The sequence below is a fragment of the Chiloscyllium plagiosum genome, unplaced genomic scaffold, assembly GCF_037043375.1.
Source record: "Chiloscyllium plagiosum isolate Xiang-an unplaced genomic scaffold, Cpla_swu_hap1 HiC_scaffold_10, whole genome shotgun sequence".
In the NCBI taxonomy this organism is placed as follows: domain Eukaryota; kingdom Metazoa; phylum Chordata; class Chondrichthyes; order Orectolobiformes; family Hemiscylliidae; genus Chiloscyllium; species Chiloscyllium plagiosum.
In genome coordinates this window covers 64386421-64409361 of record NW_028270148.1, presented here as the reverse complement: position 1 = coordinate 64409361, position 22941 = coordinate 64386421, and the positions used below count along the sequence as shown (strand labels likewise).

Here is a 22941-nt window from a genome sequence, read left to right as displayed (position 1 = left end):
TTCATTCACTGTCTACTTTGAAATACCAAAAGCAGAGAAACCGACACCTTCTGAACAGACGTTTAAGCTGACTCATCACTTATTGAGCCATGAAGTATGCACATAATGATGGCCTGAGTAATGGTATTCCAATAATCATTTCTTGAGTGACTTTTTCTCTGTCCTCTCTCACCACCTGGATCAAATTCATGAGACATTTATCCTCACACAATTATCTTCAGCTGTACTCTGTGGCCACCAGACATACAATAAAAAGAGGAAAATAGCAAATTCATTTGTATTTTTATAGCTCTGCTCTTCCACAGATGAAAGAATGAAGAATTTTGCACAATGGAAAATATTTACTGCAGTGTAAGATTTTGAGTATGTATTTTTCTAGACATCTTTTACAGTGTCAGAGGTGGAAAGTGGCCATTAAATAGCCACTTCATTAGCTAATTGGCACAAGACTTTCAAATACCTGACCCACCTCAGGTTAAACTGGGGCAGGGGCAGGAACGTGTGAGAGGAGATTGGAAAAAGTTCAATCTGTCAGACAGTCTCACCTGAAACCTGCTCATAGGGGACTGAGAATTGTGCACACAAGTTGAAATCTCACTATGATAACAGCTGATTTAAAATTAAATTAGTTAGTAACTCTGGAATCAAATGCTAACTTCATAAATAACTGGATCATTATAAAATCCCAAGTGCTTCATTAATGCCCTTCAGGAAATATTTTCCATCCTTATATGATCTGGTCTACATGGCAGAGAGTTAAATAAGAATAAAACCCAATAAGCCACCTAACACCAACCTCAGCTCCAGAAATGACAAAGGCACACCCTGCCTGATTACTCTGTGATACTCCCTCACTAGCATCTGGGGATTTGTGCCAAAATTAGGAGAGCTGTCCCACAGCCTAACTCAAGGCATTAAACTGTTCAGCCAATACGCATTATGGGATCTAGAGAAACACTGGTACTTTCTACCTCATACTGCTCTCCCTCAGCTGATGAATTAGTTCTCCTCTGTACCGAACACCACATGGAAGTACATTGAGGGTACGGTAAGGGACCTCAATGTTTGTCACCAAAGGTGGCTTGCTCGCATGACTACTGACAAAGTTGACCAAGTTCTGAAGGACATACTTGTCTGTTTGTATCTATGACAGAAATAACCTACTTATCCTTGATCTTCTTGGTCATAGATGCATCTGTCCATGACTCACAGAGTGACCACATTCCTTGTGGCACCAAATTCCATCTCCAAACTGAGAAACTTTCCATCATATTATCAATGACAGTACTAATGTGTACAAGTTTATTTCCTGTTACAAGGTAATGTCCTGGATGAATGTAGAATGAAGATTCTACAACAGCAATCCTTACAATCTTCGCTTTACTCCCCATGCCATGTGCTTGACTTATCAGTGAGAGACAAATTTGGCATGTTCATGGTGACTCAACCCAGCCGCTACTTTAACTTGCAGAAGGAATTGGGTAGATAAGGGCTGAGGCTGGTGCCAAAGTCCTCTGATCTTGGCAGTACATATCTCAGCCAATGTTAGACATAGACATCAGAGGTAAGTCACCCAGATGGTTTGAGCTCTCAGACTGCTGGTTCTCTTGCTGGGTGAATTAGCTTAAAGTCACCCCGATTGTTTAGGGGGAAGACATTTCTTGTCTAAATGGAGCAAACGGGGAAAAGGAAGATTCTACATTTGGGATTGCCTTTTTTTAACTGAGGAAGTTCATTTACTTTAGCAGCTGGATAACTGAAACAGATGTGATAAATTCAAACCAGGGGAGTGTCACAGATGGGTGGATGATGGTTTTCACAGCAGATAGAATTGGAGGTCAATATGGAGTAACTGACATTTAGCTCAAGGAAGCAGATTGAAAGGGAGTAATCTGCAAGTCAAAGTGCAGCTCTAAAAGGACCTGCGTGGTACAGTTTATCAGACAGATTATTACACTGCTGAAAGGAAGGAACTGGAAATTAGCAGTCTCCAATGATGATTTTGTACAAACAAGGAACGTTTGTCAAGAATATGTTATAGGTCATTAGAATATAAAGCAAAGATCAATCACTCTGGGAGGTCATTTAGATTCTAATCATGCTAATTGACACTGGGACTGACAGCAGCGACAATCTGTATGCATGAGGGAGTTGTAAAACTACTTCGAAAGCTTTTTTTAAACAGCATGTATAGGAAAACCTAGAGTGAATGAGTAATAATGGATCAGTTGCAAATTAATGAGGAGAAATGAAATAGCCAAATTGAAATAAGATAATAATTATGGGGTGTTCATCATAATACTTTTACATTTAATTTTTAAACAAGGAAAGAACAGATGATAAAAACAATGGATTGAAGTAACACATAAAAGATCAAAAATGGGAAGAACTACTCAAAGATAAAGTTCTAGATGAAAAATGAGAGTGCTTTAAGGATTATTGGTTTCCATTACAGATGTTAGACTTACATGGAGGAAAGCAGCACCATGAAGAAAGAAAGGAGTTATGAATCTCAGAGTTTACTGGGAAGAAACAGGATTGCAGAAAATATAAAACCAAGTAGTGGAAAACAAGAACTTGATAATGAGTGATTATTAGGGAAAGATCACTCATATATCACAGGTTGAGGGTTAATAAGCACTTTCCAAAGAATGGAAGGTGGTCTAAAGCTGAACAGGGAGTATTGCAGAAATCAGGAATATGGAGAGTGGAAGCAAGCTTGTACATGGGGATAAATGGTCTGTGGATTTGTGAGAATTATGGAGCCAAAAAGTCAAAGGAAGCGCTGGAACCTAGTAACAGGATGAATTCTGGCTCCTGATCCTTGCCTGAACTGTATCACTCTCATGACACAATCTGACAAGTTTGACACCCAATTAGAGGCACAGTGTTCCTCCGGGAAGTGACAAAGGCATGCAGCACCATTGTTGGGGGACTCAAAGGCCTTGTGAGGAGAGCAGGCATCTCATCAAATATCCAGCAGGACAAAGACAATGCAAAATTGGCACCAGGTCGAGGTAACAGTGTTTGACCCACCACTAGGTGACCCCTCAAATCTCAGAAGGAAGCACAGATGGTGAATGGTTTTCTTCTGACAATGAGGACCACAACTGGTGTGCAATAATATGCACGAACAGTTCAATTTCATTCTTAAAAAGGTGATTGAAAATCCCACTTTGAACTGGACAGGCTATTTGCCTCTTTAAAGAGTTTAATTGCTGGTGAATGGATTTCCCATTCCTCCCTCATTTCAGTAGTGCCTGGATTGCAACAGTGTTTCATGACTGGTTCAAGAATTATTTCTGTATGAAGTTAGGGTTCAGTTGAGGGGACTCAGAACTTGGCTTTCAGACTCTTATTTATCCTCAATAATACACATGGATATCCATGCTCTCTTGCAGATAGCCACCCAGCTTTTGATGTGCAAGGTCATTTGTTTGCCAACATACCAGGGGTAATTGCAATTTCAAAGCTCACTGCATTTGAAGACGCTACAACCTCATGGAAGCAAATCTTTCAACCATTGTCCATGAACGAATTCAACATCCTTTCATTGATATGAATAATTAAGGACTCATGAGATGAGGTTCAGAATCAACTATTAATGCTTGCTGTTTAAAAAAAAAGGCTTAGCCTGAGGCTGTGGATGATTTCACAGGATTCCCCAATGTTTATGCTGAATGAATCAAGATTACTGAGCTGGAAAGTAAGTCGCAGGGGAGGAATTTGATGACATGGCCACAAATGAATCAAAGTGTTTCCTCAGTCTCACTGAATTGGTGGAACTAATTAAATCACATAAATGTAAGGAAGAGGCTCATTTGATACTTGAGTTGATGGCAGACCTCATTAAATCAGGTGAAGAACTGAATAAAAGTACAACAGACCATAATACAAATATGGAAAAGAGCATTGTCTTTTGGAGACTGATAGATCTGCTGTTGCATCCCACTGAGTCCTTGATGAGATTCAAAAACTAAAGGCAAAGTAGTCAAAAGGAACAGTTTTTTAATACTGCTGCATCAAGATCACCATCCACCTGACCCACTTTCTACACCTCCACCTTTAAGCATAGCTCCATCAAATTCATCTCCAAACCCATCACTTTATAACAAAGGTCAGTATGACAAACTACATATATTTGTTGGCTTCTTGCACCATTTCCACAGTAGCCAATCTTTTTGCTTAATTAAAAAAATATTTTTTTTTAAGGGAACTTTATGGTTTATGTCTTCCACTGTGTACTTTAGATATCAAGATTTTGTCTGGTTGGAGCCCATTCAACTGAGCCTATTGTCAGAACATGTTCACCATTTACAATTTCACTGTGTGCAGGATTTTATCCGATGTGATGGTGGCACTTTATTCTACTAACTTGCAAATGATGACTGACAAATGTCCCCAAAATGGGCTTGCTAACAACATTAAAGCACATGGAATTAATAAAGAAGCAATGGTGTGTTCCCATGTTCTTAAGGATATAAAACTGGAAGGAAATTATGCAGTAGTGTTTCCTAGGGTTAAGTACAAGGACCACTAATACTTCCTCTAAGGAACATACAACTGTAGAGACACAGTCAATTCAAATGTACTATGCATTGTCATAAAAAGACCAGTCATAACTGAAAGCTTAAGTGAGAGATGGGGCTGTGATTCAAATATCAACATTAAAGGTTGGAGAGAGAATATGAGTTGTAACTCTAAATTTGGTGAGTCAGGCCAAATTGAGAAAAAAAACATATAAAATATATGTCAATTGGTTGGATGGGGAATTGAGTGTTTTCTGTGTTCTCTGGAGGAATTTAAATTAAGGGTTGAAACTCAGCAGGAGATGTACTGACCTGGTGACATGGTGCATTTGGGTTATGTTTCATTAAACACAGAACACCAGATGTGACAGTTAACCATTTATCTGAAAAATAAAGTGCTGTTGAACACAGGATTACATTGTGTAAATATCCAATGATTGATTAGACAACACAAAAGCTGCAAGGAAATAGCTTTTATGAGTAGCTTGATCCCTTGACTGAACTGTATCAGTTTCCTGAGTACCTCTGAGCAGGCTGACCTGGTGTCGAGGTTTGCTAAAACTGAGAGATCAGCCTCCTTCCAGAGAAAGCACACAGATGTTCTGATGAGTGAAAGATCAAGGGACAGTGACAAATGTGATACATTTGGGGTGTTTGTCTGTGGCCAAACACTGAAGACTGAACAAGGATTGTTCACACAGACTGCTTGCATAGAAAGGAGTTGAAGAGAAGGTGCCTCAGAATGATAAGTAACTCAGGTACAGGAGCCATTTGTTCAATGAACGGAACTTGGGACAGAGCAAGCTGATCACCTGTTTCAGTCTGAGCATCAGACAAGTTCACTTGATTGTAAGCTCTATATGGCTAGGCTTGCGATGCACTATTATGATTGCAGTATTTTGTAATGTATCTTGTTTCAATAAAGAACAATTGTGTCTACCCCATTGTTAGGGCTGCCTTGGGTTATCTAGAGTAATTATGTTGGAACAGGGACAGTAGGAATAAAAGCTTAGGGATTTAAGACTCAATATCAAAGGCTGGAGTGAGAGTAAGAAAAGTATAACTGTAATTAGAGGAGCAGAAAACACAGGAGGTAGGGAATCTGTGAGTGGAGGAGAAGTGAGTGCAGAAGGGAATGAATCGATGCTTAAACAAGTACAGGTCGTGCTGCTATAACGCAATATATGCATTCCTCTGCGACCTCGTGCCATAGAAAATTGTGCTATGGAAAACCATAGGACCATGGTGCTGTAAAGGTTGTTATAGAAAATCATTATACCCATTCAGTAGAAACTTTGTATTGTCCAAACAGCTCATGACTCACATTACAGTCAATTCATGTTATACCAGAATGATCTATAGTGAGCTCCTGCGAGGGCTGAAGGATGGAGACAGAGTTGTATTCCAAATTCAGTACCGCACAGAAAGAAGACAAGAAAATGAGAAACTGGAGACCTGTGAGAGTTGAGATAATTGGAAAGCTCTACCAAAGACCTGCATTGGAATAATGTGCTGCATGTTCTCAGTCTATGCTATATACTCCTATAAATTTATGATAAATGTAGGGAACAACTAACAGATGAACAGCAGTGAAGCTTAGCAAGGAATGAGATGGTATGAAGCAATGCAAAGCATTGAAGGGAAATGGGCTGCACCAGTCTAGCCAAAATATAGTTTTCAAGAAAATGAACATGAGTTTTAATGTAAATGCATCATTTGGGTCTCACTAGCAGTCAAGGAAAGGGATAGGTGAAAGTAGGCAATGTTTGAAGTGCAAAAGCATAACTTTGATAATGGATAAAGTGTGGAAATGGAAACCGAACTCCGAGATGAGAAGGAGTTCAAGGCTAAGCAGCTGATGTACTCCAGACCAAAAGACCTGTGGTAGGAGGATAGATTGAATCTAAATGCAGACATGTCCTGAGCTAGAATTTCACCATTGCCTGATCCCAGTCAGAAATATGGGGATGTCATAGCAACAATGGCAAGGAAATGAGTCGCAAATCTTTGTCTACTTGATACATAACAACATTTAATGTTGTTGCTGTTGCCACAAAATGAAAGTGAAAATCTGCAAAATGTTGTCATTTTATCCTTTCCAAAGTCAATTTTGAGTCATGTGTTTCACCTTCCACAGATTCATCAAGCAACACAGAGAAGTTGTAAAGAATGCTATAGGGAGGTAGAGCCTTCGAGGAGGCACTGTCAGAGGTCTGCAGTTCTGATGAAGAATCGTCAAATTGAAGTGTTTTCTTTGTTTCTCTCTGCAGGTGCTACCTGAGTTGCTTGAGTCTTTCTAACATTTTCTATTTTTACTCTTCAACCAACTTCACTACAACAGTTTGGCTAATACTTCACTGCTGTTTGTGGCACCTTTTTAAGCCCAAATTAGCTGCCATGTTTCCTATATTGGTACAGTGACTTTTCAACAAGATAACATAATTGGCTACAAAGTACTTTGTGAATCCTTAAGGTTTTGAAAGGCACATCAGAAGTTATTGACATTCTGTAAATGACATTTTAAAATGTTCTTTAATTAGTTTTCTCATTAGTTGCTCAGTTATGGTCTGGGTGAAATTTTCTCCGCTTTATTCTCTTTCCTGGTATCTGTAACTTCTCTGCTGCAATCGTGCTTGGGGTACTATGCATTTCTTTCTCACTCTTACAATTTCTCATTCCAGTTAAGAGGGCAGACAGCGGAGGAGCAAGACTTCATGATGCTGAAGAAATGTGGAGATGAAGCAGAGAGATTTGCAAGAGCAGAAAATTTCTGATCAGGTTCCTTGTAAAGACAACGTGTGGTTTATAAAGAATGGAACTTTCTCCATTGGAGATCATAACAAGGAAAGCGGGGCTATGACTTAATATTTGAACAGCTCAATAAAGAGGCATGAGCCTGACAGACTGTAGGTTTCACTGTTGTTCATTATCCTTGACCTCCTTGACATCATCTCAGTTTTTTGACAATCCTTTCTATTCTTTGCAAAATTTCATTTCTAACACCTTCAATCTTGACCACCAATCTTGAGGTATTTACAGCACCATCACTTGAAATAAAGACTATCAGCAATCTAACTCTTCACATGATCTCTTAGCAATAAGACTACTTTAATTATGATAAAATGCATTGGAGACAACGCCTTCTTTGTTCATTATAGCCTTTTCAATGGCTTTGCTTGGTTTTTGTTTGGAATTTTGCTGCTGTTGCCAATCTCTCTGCTTAATTTCCAAATCTATCAAGTGAGATCCTTTCTGTTTGCATGGTTTTCAGCCTTTTAAAACAGTGTCCAGAAGTAACTCTTCCATTATCACTGATTGAAACATGTTTGCTCAAAAGGCGGTAGTATCCTTTGCATCCTTTAATAAATTGAAAAATCAAAATATTATTTTATTTTCTGGTCTCACTGTCAACATTTTGTAACACAATTTTGACAAAACTGCAAATAAAGCTCGCAGCTCTGTTTCTCTCAGTTTATTGCTTTTTTTTTGTGAAACACAGCATTAAAATACATTATTTCATTGCCTAAAGACAGTATTGTTGTTATTTTATGAATTATGTAACAAACAAGGTAGAAAGATGAATTGTAATCATAAAATGGATTGCAATGTGAATTGACCTACTAGAAAATTATCAATGAACTTCTAAATTGTGCTAAATGTATTGATTCAAATAAAGAGATATGTTTCTTATGAAAGTAGAGAGGTACAATGCCTGTGGCCTAAGTGTGGCCTCACACTTGCATAGTTGCTTAGTGTCCTATCATTCTGATGGATAAAAGCTCACAGATGATTGAATTTAGGTAATTTCAAATCTGCATCACACTTAATTTTGCTCAAGAAGCTCATATTCTGGTGATGCACTGACAAATAAAGTCTAATTAATTGGAGCTTTGGTGAATAAATAGGAATGCATGAAATTCCTTGTAAATTAGTGAGTAAAACAATTCCTACCCTCTGTCATAAAGCTAGTTTTCATCACTTTATTTATGTGTAGTTTTTGACTGAATTCTCTCCTTGACAACCTTTATTAACCGTAGGTGGTTCATCCTTCTCAGAGTGCTTTCTAATAATAAATAATAAATGTAATAATTTTTGCAGAGTGTTATGAAATATCTCCTTAAATGATTCCCACTGCCCAGCTACTGACCTTCCCCTTAGTCTATTTTCCCAGCCTCACTTTAGGCAATCTTTCTTCATCTACCTTTGGAATTGTCCTTATTTAAGGACACTGGTTTGTGACCCAAGTTGCTATCCATCAACCTGAATTTGAAATTCATCCAACCTCATTACACATTACCAGGTCTAAAATAACTTATACCCATATAGGTTGTGTATTATACTGATCTAAGGAGCAATCTCTGATGTACTCTATAAACTTGTCTTCCACGTTATCCTTGCCTTTATTTATCTAGTCAATATGGAGATTAAAATCAATTAAGACCACTTTGGTATCCTTCTTACACACTTTGGTATCCTTCCTGATTTGTATTCTTTCCAAAAATGAGGCAACTGTTTAAGGGCTTATAGATGACTCTGAACCTTATTGGCTTATTTCCCTTGCTATTTCTTATTTCTAGCCAAGGTGACGACACATGATAGCTGAAAATGTGTTGCTGGAAAAGCGCAGCAGGTCAGGCAGCATCCAAGGAGAAGGAGAATCGAAATTTCAGGCATGAGCCCTTCTTCAGGAATGAGGAAAGTGTGCCCAGCAGGCTAAGATAAAAGGTAGGGAGGAGGGACTTGGGGGAGGGGCGTTGGAAATGCGATAGGTGGAAGGAGGTCAAGGTGAGGGTGATAGGCTGGACACACTTTCCTCATTTGGGATGGGCTTACCTAACTCTTCATGTGTCCCCCAAAATAATTTTAGTCCTTTGTATCCTGAAATTCACTCATTTGGACCATTTCCTATTGAGATATTTCCTTAAGGTCTCCTCCTACAATGTGCAGTCTGCCTTGTTCTGCTCTCTTGTTCCTTTACAGTTTATCTGAGGGGTAGGGAAGCAACTGGAGTTAGGGGTTTGGCTTATGCTAAATTCCCGCCCAGTCCCTCTTAGTCAAACACAGAAGAGGTAAGTGACTCACTCCCCACCTGCCCCCAGGCTGACTTGCACAGTTTAGCCTTCCCCCTTGACTAGCCTAGCTTCAAAATGCTACTGCTTTATTTGACTCAATCCACAGAGTTGGTGTGTAATCCAATTACTGGTCAGTTGCCTCTATCCCTGTTCACCCATTTGAATCCTGGTCATCATGTGGGACAGCTGGTCAGGAATACAAGGCTGGTGGAGTTCGACTTTGGAGTAACTATTAGACACTTATTGTCGAAAACCACAGGATTCCAATGTTGTTTGTGTTTTGGACACTGATCATTTTCTACATAAACTTGTCTTACTCAAGGACTATACTTTTGAGATGAAAAAAGGTCAGCGTCAATTTGTAATTCAATACAATTTTATTCACAAAATATATTAAAGACACAAAGGGGCCAAATGGCTGAATATTATCTAAAATCCTGCTTTGTTGATATAAAACTCCCAATCTTATATTAACTGCCTTACCAATCGTGATGTTACATCTATGTTGCAATCCTTATCTAAACTACTACTAGCTACCAGACTAGAACCAGTTACTACCCATGCAGTTAAACTTGGCTAGGCTGTGTAGTCAGCACTGATACACTTGGTGAAGGTTTGTCTTACATGTGGTCATCTTCTATCTCTCTCCAGGTGGTCAGAGATCCACTGCTAGGTCAGATTGAGTCTTCACTCAGAGAATGGCCAGCAGGTGTCCTTTCTTATCCTCCCCTTTACATTCTTCCAAAATGATCTCTGACCCTCAGTCAATTGATCTTCCAGGTCTAGGGCAAGGTGTTCAAAGGGATCCTTGATGTAATCTATTCTCTGATGTGTCAAGGGCACATCCTCTTTTCCATACATGGTCATGGCAGGAACCCAGGACGCCATCCAATCTGCTCACCATACTGTAAAAATACGCCAAGACACAAACCAACCTTATTTTCCAAGGCAAGCTTGGTTTGTCCTTGCCAGCCTTTGTCTTGTGCAGATGCTTTGTGCTTGAACTGTCCTACAATCAAGCCTGACTGCTCAAAAGATGCCCATTCTGGATTCAGGCCTAGCCATTCAGGATCTGAGCTACCTGGCCACACTCTGTCACTAGCTTCTATTTCCTGATGCCCTTGTAATAGAGGTTTGCTCACACAATCTGCTTCACAGTGATAATGACTTGCTGCACAGTCCTCCCAGTTATTATGCAGTGCCTTAGTTCTAAATTCCTTATACTTGGTTTCCTCAATGATCTCACTCCTTCCTATCTATGAATCTTCAACAGCCCTGCAATTCACCGTGATAAGACAATCCTCAAAAATAAATTTTTTGTTTGAGGTTATCTGACCTAATCTTTCCTGCAGCTAAATTTATGATCACGCCTGTGAAATATTTTAGGATGTTTCATTATGTATAGAGTATTAAATACAAGTTTTTGTTGCTCAATGAACTTGTGGGTGACCTCTTGCTGCCTGTTTCAAGCTCTAGTTCCTGGTTCTCCTTCTGTCATTGCCATCATTTGTCATGTTTTAATTTTTATTCTTACATGAGAGGGTACTATCGCTAGATAGGCCAGCATTTTTTCATTTTGTCCACTCCAAACTGTCCTTGAGAAAGTGTTGAATCAGTGCCTTGAACCACTGCAGTTCATGTCACATAGGTACAGTCTCATTGCTACTGGGAAGAGTTTCATGATTTTGACCTAGCGACTTGATAATTATTTGGAATTGTTACACATTATCTTTGAGTTATTTTGCACTTCATAGAATCTAGAGTATTGAAGCAGGTCATTGGGTCCATTTAGTCCACACCATCCCTCTGAAAAGCATCCCACCCAGACTTGCCCCCGACCCAATCCCTGTCAACCTGCATTTCCCATGGTCAATCTACCTAGCGAGCACATCCCTGAACAGTATGGTCAATTTTAACATGTCCAATCGACCTAACCTGCACATCTTTGGACTGTGAGATGAAACCAGAGCACCAGGTGGAAATTCATGCAGACATGGGAGAATCTGAAAACTCCACACACACCTGAGGGTGGAATCGAACCCAGGTCCTAGTGCTGTGAGGCAGCAGTGCTAACCACTGAGCCACTGTTTCACCCTACTTTCCTTCCTGTTGCTCAACAACTGATGGATATCCCTCTGAACTGACAACCACAGCTTAATGCCTTAAATAAAGGCACAGTCAAAAAGGGATGAAATCAACCTTTGCAGAGAATCCAGGGTAAGCCAGTATTTCAATCGCACACACAAAAAGAAGATGCTGGGTCTTATTCCAGAGGGACTCCATAATATCACTTCACACTTAAACAGAGAGGAGACATAATAGCACAACCCCCCCCCTCCCCCGAGGCTCTCAGCTTCATTCCTGATGAAAGGCATTTGTCCAAAACGTTGATTCTCCTGCTCCTTGGATGTTGCCTGACTTGCTGTGTTTTACCAGCACCACACTCTCAACTCTAATCTCCAGCATCTACAGTCCTCGCTTTCACCTATAAATCAGTATATCCTCTATTACCAGACTGTAGTGCAGTCCAATAGTACTTCCAAAAGAGAGAGCTTACAACCAGACTGATTCTTGGGATGGCAGGACTGATGTGTGAAGGGGGGCTGAATTGATCAGAATGATATACATTGAAGAATTTGGTGGGGTGGGGGCAGTGGAGAATGACGTTGGATCTCACAGAAACCTAGAAAATTCCAACAGAATTTAATGTGGGGAAATATGAGGTCCTGCAGTTTGGCAGGAAGAATAGATGAGCTGAGTATTATTTATCTGGAGAACAACTGTGGAAAGCTGCAGAACAGAGAGATTTGGGAGTCCTTAAGCATAAAACACAAAAAGCTAGTATCCACATTCAGCAGGTAATAGGGAAGACAAATGGAATATTGGCCTGTACTTCAAAAGATATGGGGTATACAAGTGGGGAGGATTTATTAAAACTATCCAAAACAGTAGTCAGATACACCTCAAATACTGTGAACAGATTTGGGACCCTACTGAAGAAAAGATATACTGGCATTGGAGGCTGCCCAGAGAAAGTTCACTAGGCTGATACCAGGAATGGAGGGAGGTTGAGTAGATTCGGCATGTACTTGTTGGAATATAGAAAAATGAGAGTTTTATTGAAACATACCTTATTGAAACATATAAGTCAATTTAATGTCATTGGTGGGTTGCATCTAGAAATAGTAATTTAGAACAAAATTAATAGTCACTTAGGCATTAGTGGGGGAGGAGGAGAGAGGACAAGATAGTCACATAGTAATAATGTTGCTGAACTGGTAAACCAGAGGTGCAGACTCGGAAAACATAGTAGAATTTAAATTTAATTAATGGAGCTGGCATATAAATCTAGCCTTAGTCATGATGTCACAAAACAGCCATCAACTCTTGTCAAAAAATTCTGGTTCATTAATGTCTTTTAGCAGGGGAGATCAGCTACCCTAAAGGTGTACATGTAATGCCCACTTCACAGCAATGTGGTTGATTCTTAACTGCTATCTTTAAAGGCCAAGCAAGTCACTCAATTCATAATCAACGAGGGATGCACAGCAAAGTTTGGTCAGCAATGCTCACATTCCGAGGAAGAACAAACACCAATTTGCAGTTAATTAAAAATGTGAACTGATCTTACTGAAATATGAAAGATCTTGGGCCAGACCTCACGTATCTTTGGTAAAGTCCAGGTTGTATCAAGGAATTTGGTGGGATTTTTACAGCGAGCCCTAATAAGATGTTTCACTGTGTGTAACCAAAATTGTCACATTAACTTCCTACCCCCCTCCAAATTGTCCCTCACATCTAATTTCAGTCCACATTACCACACTCCATTCCTAGAACAATTCATAACTCAGAGGATTTCCACCAAAAGACTGGCATACCTTGTGCCCCAGCCAGCTTTAGATAGGTTCAGTGCACCTAGATGAATATTGGCTTTCCAAAGCTTCTCTGATCACCCAAAATTGGACAAGTGGAAGATGGCACTGCAATGTAATGAAAGGGACCTGGAGGCACTGGCCAAGGCATGGTCCATAGGAGAGAAATCCTCTTTCTAGAGGTGTTATAGAGGAGACCACACCATCACAACTTGGCACAAGATCATCACCTGAATCAGTGCCGTGTCCAACATTCGAAGGAATGGCTAGCAGTGCTGTAAGGTTGCACCTGCGGCACCAGAGCAAGTGCTACACTCTTCTCTCTGCTACCTCACACTCATTCTATCTTTGCTGGCTCACCCACCTCCCAGCAAGTCTCACGCTCTGCTATTCCCACTATTGGCTGCAACATCTTCCCTCACATTTTGTCACCTCACCCCAACAAAAACTTCCGCACCACTAATCCCACATGGTCTCTACGGTGCCTACCTCATCTCTCAGGGCAGCTCATCACCTTTCGACCATCTTCACCAGAACTAAGATCCTTGCCACCCACTTTCACCTCATACACAGCAAATGAAATCAGACAAATTAATGCAACAAATACAACCCACAAATGCTTTATGAAAACTAATTAATAGCCTCTTTCACCTTCCTCTTTTCTAAGAATAGTCCCATTTCCTCAGTTAATCTACGTCCTTGTAACCACTCCAGTGAATCTTTCCTGCACTCTTTCTAAAGATTTTGCACCCTTCCTAAATAATTATTCCCAGAACAGAATGCAATATGCCAGGTAAAATTGGTGTTTTGTATGTGACTTCCTTGTTTTTGAACTCTGTGCCCCTATTGATAAACACAGGATTGTACATATTTCATTTACAGCTCTCTCAATGACAATGACCCTGTTTTGAAACTTATGTAAAACTGAGGTAATAAACTAATTTTTTTTGTCTCAGTTTCAGTTTCTGTGTTCCATCCATCATTAGAAGATAGTGGAATAATGGTGTTTCCTAGAACTTCTGCTATTTCCTGTTAAGGCCAATTAAGCTCTGGTTGGCTGCCTGCCAGGAGAAACCGACGCTGTTTCCAACAGTTGGTATGCATATGACCAGTTGTATTGCACTTACCTGTTGTGCTAATCTTATTTTACTGATAATTAAATGCTGAAGTCGCATCAACATAACAAATATTCAGCACAAAAATGCAGGTAGGCAAACTAGCTTTGGAGAATATATAAATAATAGACATATCCAATTCTGATATTTATTTACTGACATCTAACTCAATGTCTTTGGTTAAAAAGAATAATTTCTACAAGAAAATTTCTTCCTTATTTGTTCTTCTAGTACAATTTAATTTGGTAAAATATGACTTCAATGCAACAAGTGAATTTTTATTTCCATCCTATCCCCAAAGTATTGATTTAATGAAAGCAATACTATTGTCTAAAAATTGATTTTCACAAAGTGGACTAGTGTTATTCTATCTCCACGTATCTCCTGTTCTGCTAACCAGCATGCAAGAAAAAAACAAAATATTCAGCATAAAAATCCCAGTGCTGTTTGATCAGAAGCCCTCTTATCCCAACAGTCAATGGGCACTGAAACAGCAGTAACAGTCGAATACAGTCAGTTCTGCTGTAACGTGTGTTTCTTCAACATGAATTGGCTTTGATGTGATTGGAGAATTTAGACTGTTTTTTGCAGGATGAGAGCCTTCCTTACCTGTATTGGCTATAATGCAATTCCAGCCCCATTAGTTTAAATGGCGCAGCTATTGCGCAATCTTTTTATAACGCAAGATCACACGAGAGCAGAACTATTGCATTATATTGGAACAGACTGTATAATGAATTGACAAACTTGATTAGGAGGTTTGATATTTCAAATTAATAAATTAAGGCCTTGTGTGTTCTCCCATGTAGATGCCATTTCTTCAAAGAACAGCAGAAAAGGTTCTCCCAACTATCCTGCTCAATATCGATCTCTCAACCAGAGTAACTTGCCAAATTATTTCCATCATTGCTATTTGTGACGAGTTCCACCAGAACTGTTTCTCTAAATTAAGGCAGGCACTTTACTGGGGGTGACCACCCTTGATCAGCTGTCACTCTTTGGATATTCAGGAATCATGAGGCTTTATATACGTGCAAGTACTTTCAATGCTTACCTTCATTAATTTATTCCCAGTTTACATTTTAATCTATACAGGGTTTTGAACATTATAAATAACTTTGATAAGCACTCACAGAGTTGCAATGTCAACTCTCTAGTGAAATTTATTCATAAATTACAAGAATGAATCTGTCAACTTTAGCTCAATGGTAGAACTATCTTTTTTTGAAAGACAAGGTTGTAGGTTGAGTTGAATTCATGTACTTCAGCACATAATCTAGGCCGCACTATTGTGTAATATTGAGGAAGTGTTATATTGTTGGAGTCTTTTGGATATCCAGGTTCAAGGTCCAGTCAGCCTTCTCAGGTCATACGGTCATAGAGTCATAGCGATGGTCATCTCGGAAACAGACCCTTCAGTTCAACGTGTCCATGTGGATCAGATGTCCTAAACTAATCTAGCCCCATTTGCCAGCATTTGGCCCATACCCAACTAAACCCTTCCTGTTTATATACCCATCCAGATGCCTTTAAAATTTTGTAATTGTACTAGCCTCCACCATTTCCTCTGGCAGCTCATTCCATACACACACCATCCTCTGTGTGAAAAAGCTGCCCCTTAGGTCCCTTTTAAAATTTTTCCCTCTCACCTTAAACCTATGCCCTCTTGTAAAGAACTGGTGAGTTGTCCTGTTGTTCTCGAAATGCATATACTTCATCACTAGCAGCAAGTAATTTATCTCAATGTTCTTTTTAGGATCTTTCTATATATAAATTGATGGCTGATAGTTTACAGACTATTTCTTTCCCTGCCTGCCCCCAGAAAATCTCTTCCTGAGGTCACTTAGAAATGCACGTTCCAAGGAATGCAGTGAATGTTATTCCCAAATTTCTAGCATTCGGCTCTTCATTCACCATGCCATCACTTCAGTTGCCTATCTGCTTAATCATACCTTCACGTACTTTCATTCATTGCCTTTGTGCTTAGTTAAAGCTTTCTATCTCATATTGTGCATAACCCTCATTTCGACTCACTTAAGCTGAAGGGACACGTGCATTAATGTCAATGGTAGGCAACAGTCATAGACATTTTTTGGCAGATCTGGCTAAATCAATAAAACAATAGTGGGTGTTACTGGCCTCATAAGGATAATCACAGATTCTCTTCTTCACAACCAACTATCTTTCTAGCTCCTCTACCTTTGCCTTCAATGCCAAGAATAAAGAGCTCACAGACCTCATTGTCACTAAGATTGAGATCAGTTGCTTTTGCCATTTCCCTCATACAGCCTAGACCATTAGGCCAAATTTTCCCAAATGTTCTTGCTTATATCCTTCTCTAGTTTGTCTCCAATCTCTCCATCTTGAAGTTCAGTCTGTCCATGAGACACATCTTCTGCACCCTCAATCCTCTTCCCACTGGACTGACAGTCCTTCATTTTAACATGAAAATGTATTAGATTAGATTCCCTACAGTGTGGAGACAGGCCCTTTGGCCCAACAAGTCCACATTGACCCTCCGAAGAGTAACCCACCCAGACCCATTTTCCTCTAACTAATACACCTAACACCATGGGCAATTCACCTAACCTGCACATCTTTGTGATGTACCCTCCAACTCTAACCATGGGAGGAAACCCACAGACACAAGGAGAATGTGTAAACTCCACACAGTCACCCGAGACTGGAATCAAACCTGGGACCCTAGTGCTGTGAGGCAGCAATGCTAACCACTATACCACCGTGCCGCCCCATGTATTGTGTGATCTTTCTTATTAACATGAAGACAATTACTTTTGATCCTCATCAGGAATGCAATGAATATTAAATAACAGAGTTACGTTTAAAGGCATGAAGGTGGTAAAACTAAGGGAAGTCTTCAACAGAATTTCTCATTGGTAAACAAAGCTATGTACTAAAATGTAAAGACAAGCTCACCATTATATGGTCCATGGTTATTCTAGGAGATAGTGAAATTAAAACACACCAAAAAAAAATCATTGCGGTCAAATCATATTACAGACATGCCATTTACAAAAAGTGTCATAAATAATTAATAAAAATGCAAATTGCTTCAATATTAGAAGTTTCAATATCATAGTCCAGTTGAAAAATGATCTGTATCAAGTACTCTTACGTCAATTATGCAAAAGATCTGACCCAATTTAAGTTCAATGTTATTAAAAATACAGTGACTTAGAAAAGAAAACACAACTTAAAGTATTTCACTCTTTGAAAATGTACAAATTTACATGATTTATGCAAATTGTATGACTTATGCCACCTGACTGGCATATGCCCTACCCTGTTGAATTTTTCAGATTTGAAGTAAATGTTTTATTTCCTGTTAAAGTCATTTGTAAATTAAATGGAACTTATAGATTTAAGGTGTGATATCAAGTGTAGAAATCAATTTTGTAAGAAAATATGGAATGAAGGTTGAGATACTTGTTGCAATCCATAGATTTAAAACATTGCACCAGCAAGACAGTGTTTGACTGTAACTGATAATGCTAAACCTATGTTGCAGGTGAGTCACAGAAGGTGGCATGAATAATAATCTAGTTCCATACTGACCTGGAGCTTATGAGGACATGCTCTCAGTCATAAGATAGTGATACTGAAGGCATGGGTGTGGCATAATGAAAAAATGTTATCAGCTCATTTTTGATACCTGCTGATTTTCCCAAAAAGTTTCCTTTCATAGTGTATCACTCAAAAAGATAACCCTCACACTGGGACATTGAACGAAACTATCGTTAGATTCCAAACTAATTAGCCAAAAGGCATGAGGTCCTACTGTTTAGAGGTTCATGAATTTTATGAAATCTGAGGGGACCTTGTAATAGAGAATAGGGCAGAACATGGACAGAGGGACCTAAACTTCACCCAACCTTCACCCACATTTCATTCAGCAGGAATATTTCAGCTCTTCAAGGTCCTACAAATTCTAAAAAACACCTCTGAGGCCTCTGCTGGCCCTGACTGTTCTTTCTGAAAGCTTAATGAAGAAGTCTAATTTATTTCCTAACTCAGGTCAGCAATTAAAATTTGATCTCTGTATATAAAGAAGGGCTCGAATGACTTCAACTGAATACCCTTACTGCCTGCTTACAGGAGCTGGTTTCAATGGAGATGTTTGCGTGAGGTATATGAATGGAAGAAGGAAAAACATAGTGGGAGTGCTAAACCATACTACGCAGCAACAGCCACAGTTGAACAATGGGAGTTTGACATATTGCTATCGTTCAAGATGATAAAGCATCCAAACTTTTGCCACCTCCTTAGCCAAAGCTGGACTTCATGCAAGAAATGTAGACAGTAATATCAATAATTAAGGGGTTTCTATCTTTACTGGATGTTGTAATATGTTGCCTTACATCTTTATGAGGTGTATCTTTAAAGCACTGTCAATCATTCCACCTTCATCACAATACAATATATTAGGCCCATGACTTATTGGGCAATCTGAACCAGCAGTGATAGAGATCAGGAGAAACTAAGGACTGCAGATGCTGGAGATCTGAGTCAAGAGGGTGGTGCTGGAAAAGCCCAGCAGGTCATCACAGCATCTAAGGAGCTGGAGATGAAGGACTTACGCCCAAAAGGTCGATTCTCCTGCACCTCGGATGCTGCTTGACCTACTGTGCTTTTCCAGCACCACACTTTCGACAGTGATATAGATTAGATGCACTATACATGACGACCCAGTAAGGTTAGTTTGATTTTCACATGAAGAACCCACATTGTTGCTTCATCAATCCTTGTGAGTGATTGGTATGTTTACATCTGAAGAGAAGAATGCAACATGGTGGCAGCATGCTTTTGAAGATTGATTGTAAAATAAACAAGCCTCAACTACTCTATGTCTAACTGAACAAAAGAACTAGGGTGAAAGAAAAACAATGCTCAAAAAACATCATGGTTATTTCAACGATTCTGCATCTCTGTAGGAATTCTTTACATACTCTGGTCTTGTGTGGAATCAACCTATAGTTCATCCTAGTGAGATTGTTCAAATTTGGGGCAGTTTAATTAGTGAAGTCTAGTTGCAGCAAAGTTGAAGCAGGCATCCAACCTAAATGCCAGAGTCTAGAGTGATATCTCATTTTAAGCAGAACTCACAGACAGGGAGACTGAAGCTAAATACTGGGTGGGCAAAAATAATCCATCTAGTAACAGGTCCTAGCAATGAGAAAACCGTAAAACAAAACCTTTTCACTGAAACTGGAAGAAATGCAAATAACTGTCAAAAACTTACAAATAGCAATAAAAATAATGAATAATTTCCAACATTTAGTTGGATATTAACAAATTTCCAATTTGAATATATTGTTTTATAATGCATTACACTGTTTTCTTAACCTCAATTTTTCTGAATCAGAAAAACAGGCCATTAGAACTAAAATTGCTCTTGGTAATGAAGACCCCCACAGAACATTGTCAGGTACATCTGATGGCAAAAGGCGAGAAAAAATATGTTCAAGACTCAAAGATACATGACTCTCAGCTTTAAAATACACCACCTGGAACTCATGTTTACCCTAGGCAACAATCAAGAGAATATTTATCAATTCATAGGTAGATGAAGGTAGATAGGTACAGAGACAAGAAGCATGATTATAACTTCATGAAGTCAGAAGTCACATGACATCAGGTTATAGTCCAACAGGTTTATTTGAAATCATAAGCCATCGGACCACTGTGCATTCATCAGGCGAAGTCACTCCAGAAGCAGCACTCCAAAAGCTCCCGATTTCAAATAAACCTATTGCACTATAACCTGATGTGTGACTTCTGAATTTGCCCACCCCAGTCCAACAACAGCATTTCCACATCACAACTTAATGAAAGTAGTACCATCAAACAAAATGACTGAGATCATGTACCCCAATGGAAGTATTCAAAAATTATATATTAGATCACCTCAAAGGTTATACCTTGGCAGCACAACTACAAGCCATATTTGAGGATGAACAATATGTATGTGCAACTTGTGCACCATTGGTGCAGTAGCCAATGAGCTCAGTAATGAGCTAAGTAATCAATGAAACAGGTTCATCCTCATATATGTACCAGAAATTACCCAGCTCTTGCTGTTGTATGCAAGACACGTGGAACATTAGAACTTAGAAAGTGACATTGGAAACCAAAAGTCACACAAGCAATATGTTCAAGACAGTAAAGAGCCATTCAAAAAAGGGCCAAAGCCAGATCTATGAAATGTCTAACTAAGCCACATGGACATATGATGAGCATAGCCAAAGCATAGACACAGAAACTGAGCAGATATTAAGCACAGTGAACATTAAAGAATGTATTGGCACCATGATAGCAACAGAAGTCTTTGCCATAATTCAGATTACATGTCCAGAGATGAAGGGTGGGGATAATGCCTATACAAATCTGGATATTGGTGCAGGAGCAAATATCCTTCCACTTTGCACATTGTGTATAGATCCATTTGGTATCTTCTTCATACACAATGTAGTTCTGTCATTGCCAGTGCACTCATGTCTACCAGGTAAAATATTTGTGGTTTGCACGCTGAACAGCATTGCATTATTAATGTGCCATTGCAAGAAGCGGGTGACCCATTGAATTCGATTAAGTTGGCTGTTGTCAGTTGTACCACTGGGTTCAAACCAGAAATCAGTCCAAATGTAGGAACTTTGAACTAGCTCTCATGCCAATGTTGATTTTGAGTTTGGCTTTGTCATTTTTCCTTGGGCAATGACAATGATTGAGGCAAAAGCTTGTACATGCTTGACTTAGTCCACATAATATATTACAGTACTTCACAATATGAAAAGTCTATTTGTCCCATGGTTAGAGGTTGCTCTATTCTCTGCAGTTGCTTTTTCCTTCCACTTTTTATATATTATCGTGTTTCAACTTATACATGTCCTCTCTTAGTTTAGCACACGGCTGACTCCTTTCATCCCTCCACATTTTAAATAGCCTATATCTCAGTTTGTATTCAGCTGACTGTCTGTATGGACATAGCCCTGACTTGAGTCAGCCTTGCTATGACCTTTGGGAGAAAGTGATGACTGCAGATGTTGGAAAATCAGAGTCAAAAAGTGTGGTGCTGGAAAAGCACAGCCAGTCAGGCAGCATCTGAGAGGTAGGAGAGTCAGCGTTTCGAGCATATGGTTTTCGAGCATAAGCTCTTCATTAGGAATGTGGCGGGGGGGGAGGGCAAGGGGGCTGAGAGATAAATGGGAGGGGTTTGGGCTGGGGAGAAGGTAGCTGGGAATGCAACAGGTAGCCAAAGATGGGGGATGATGGTGATAGGTCGGAGCAGAGGGTGGAGCGGATAGGTGGAAAGGAAGATGGACAGGTAGGACGGTTCAAGAGGGTGGTGCTGAGTTGGAAGGTTGGATCTGGGATAAGGTCAGGGGAGGAGAGATGAGGAAAGTGCTGAAATCAACTTTCAGTGAGGCAGGAGCAAGCTGAGGCAATTGGTCGAATGGGACAGTCAGGTATGTGAATTTTGGGGAAGAGGTAGAACCAGGCAATGTGGGGTTCGTGGACTATGAGGTTGGAGACCAATTTCACCAGTTTCTTCATCTCCCCTCCCCCGACTTTATCCCAGATCCAACCCTCCAACTCAGCACTCGCTCACTGGCTGTGCTTTTCCAGCACCACACTTTTTACTATGGCCTTGTATATTGGCTGAAGTTTACCCAGATCTTTGGTGCACTCCTTGCTGCTGTTACCACACTGCTGCATCTGTCTTCTGTTTGTTGTGCCTTGTGTAGCCTTTGGCAACATCTTTGGAGCTAGATTTCTTATGCAGTAAATCAATGTCCTTTTGTATTGCACATTTTGTATCGACCTACGAATGGAGGGCAACTTTGTGGTGAGTGCATTTGATTGTGCATAGGACACAGTTTCTTGCTTTTTGTGTACTGACTACAGTATCTATACTGTTGGCTGCACTTAGTGCTTGCAGGTGCTGTTGTCTAACTGCAATATTTTTGTATTTTCTGCCAATGCTGTTCATTTGTTTTATTACCAGGAGGCTTTTTTGGAATGCTTTGACATGTGTTGAGTCAATCACCAACTCCATTATTTGTTCCAACAGTTCTTTTTCTAAGAAATCACATTTGTGGCGCTTATGAAAGCATCTACTGACAAATTGATCTATTGATTCCTATGGCTGTTGTTGGTAGGACATCAATTCAAAGCAATGAATTTTAACATGGACTCTTCCATGAAGTTGATTTTTTAGTACTTTGCTTATTTTTGCAGAATATTTTTGATACTCTTCAGATAAGCCCAATATATCAACTCTGTGCAGTCCGTCAATACCAAGTGCTAATATTATTTTGACAGTTTGTTGAACCAG

General features: G+C 39.6%; 1 protein-coding gene across 1 annotated transcript in view; it reads right to left on the bottom strand.

Annotated features, from left to right (window-relative positions):
* Nucleotides 1-22941, bottom strand: part of LOC122552886 (coiled-coil domain-containing protein 85A) — a 765857-nt gene that overhangs the window by 16000 nt on the left and 726916 nt on the right. The gene's annotated exons all lie outside the window — the stretch shown is intronic.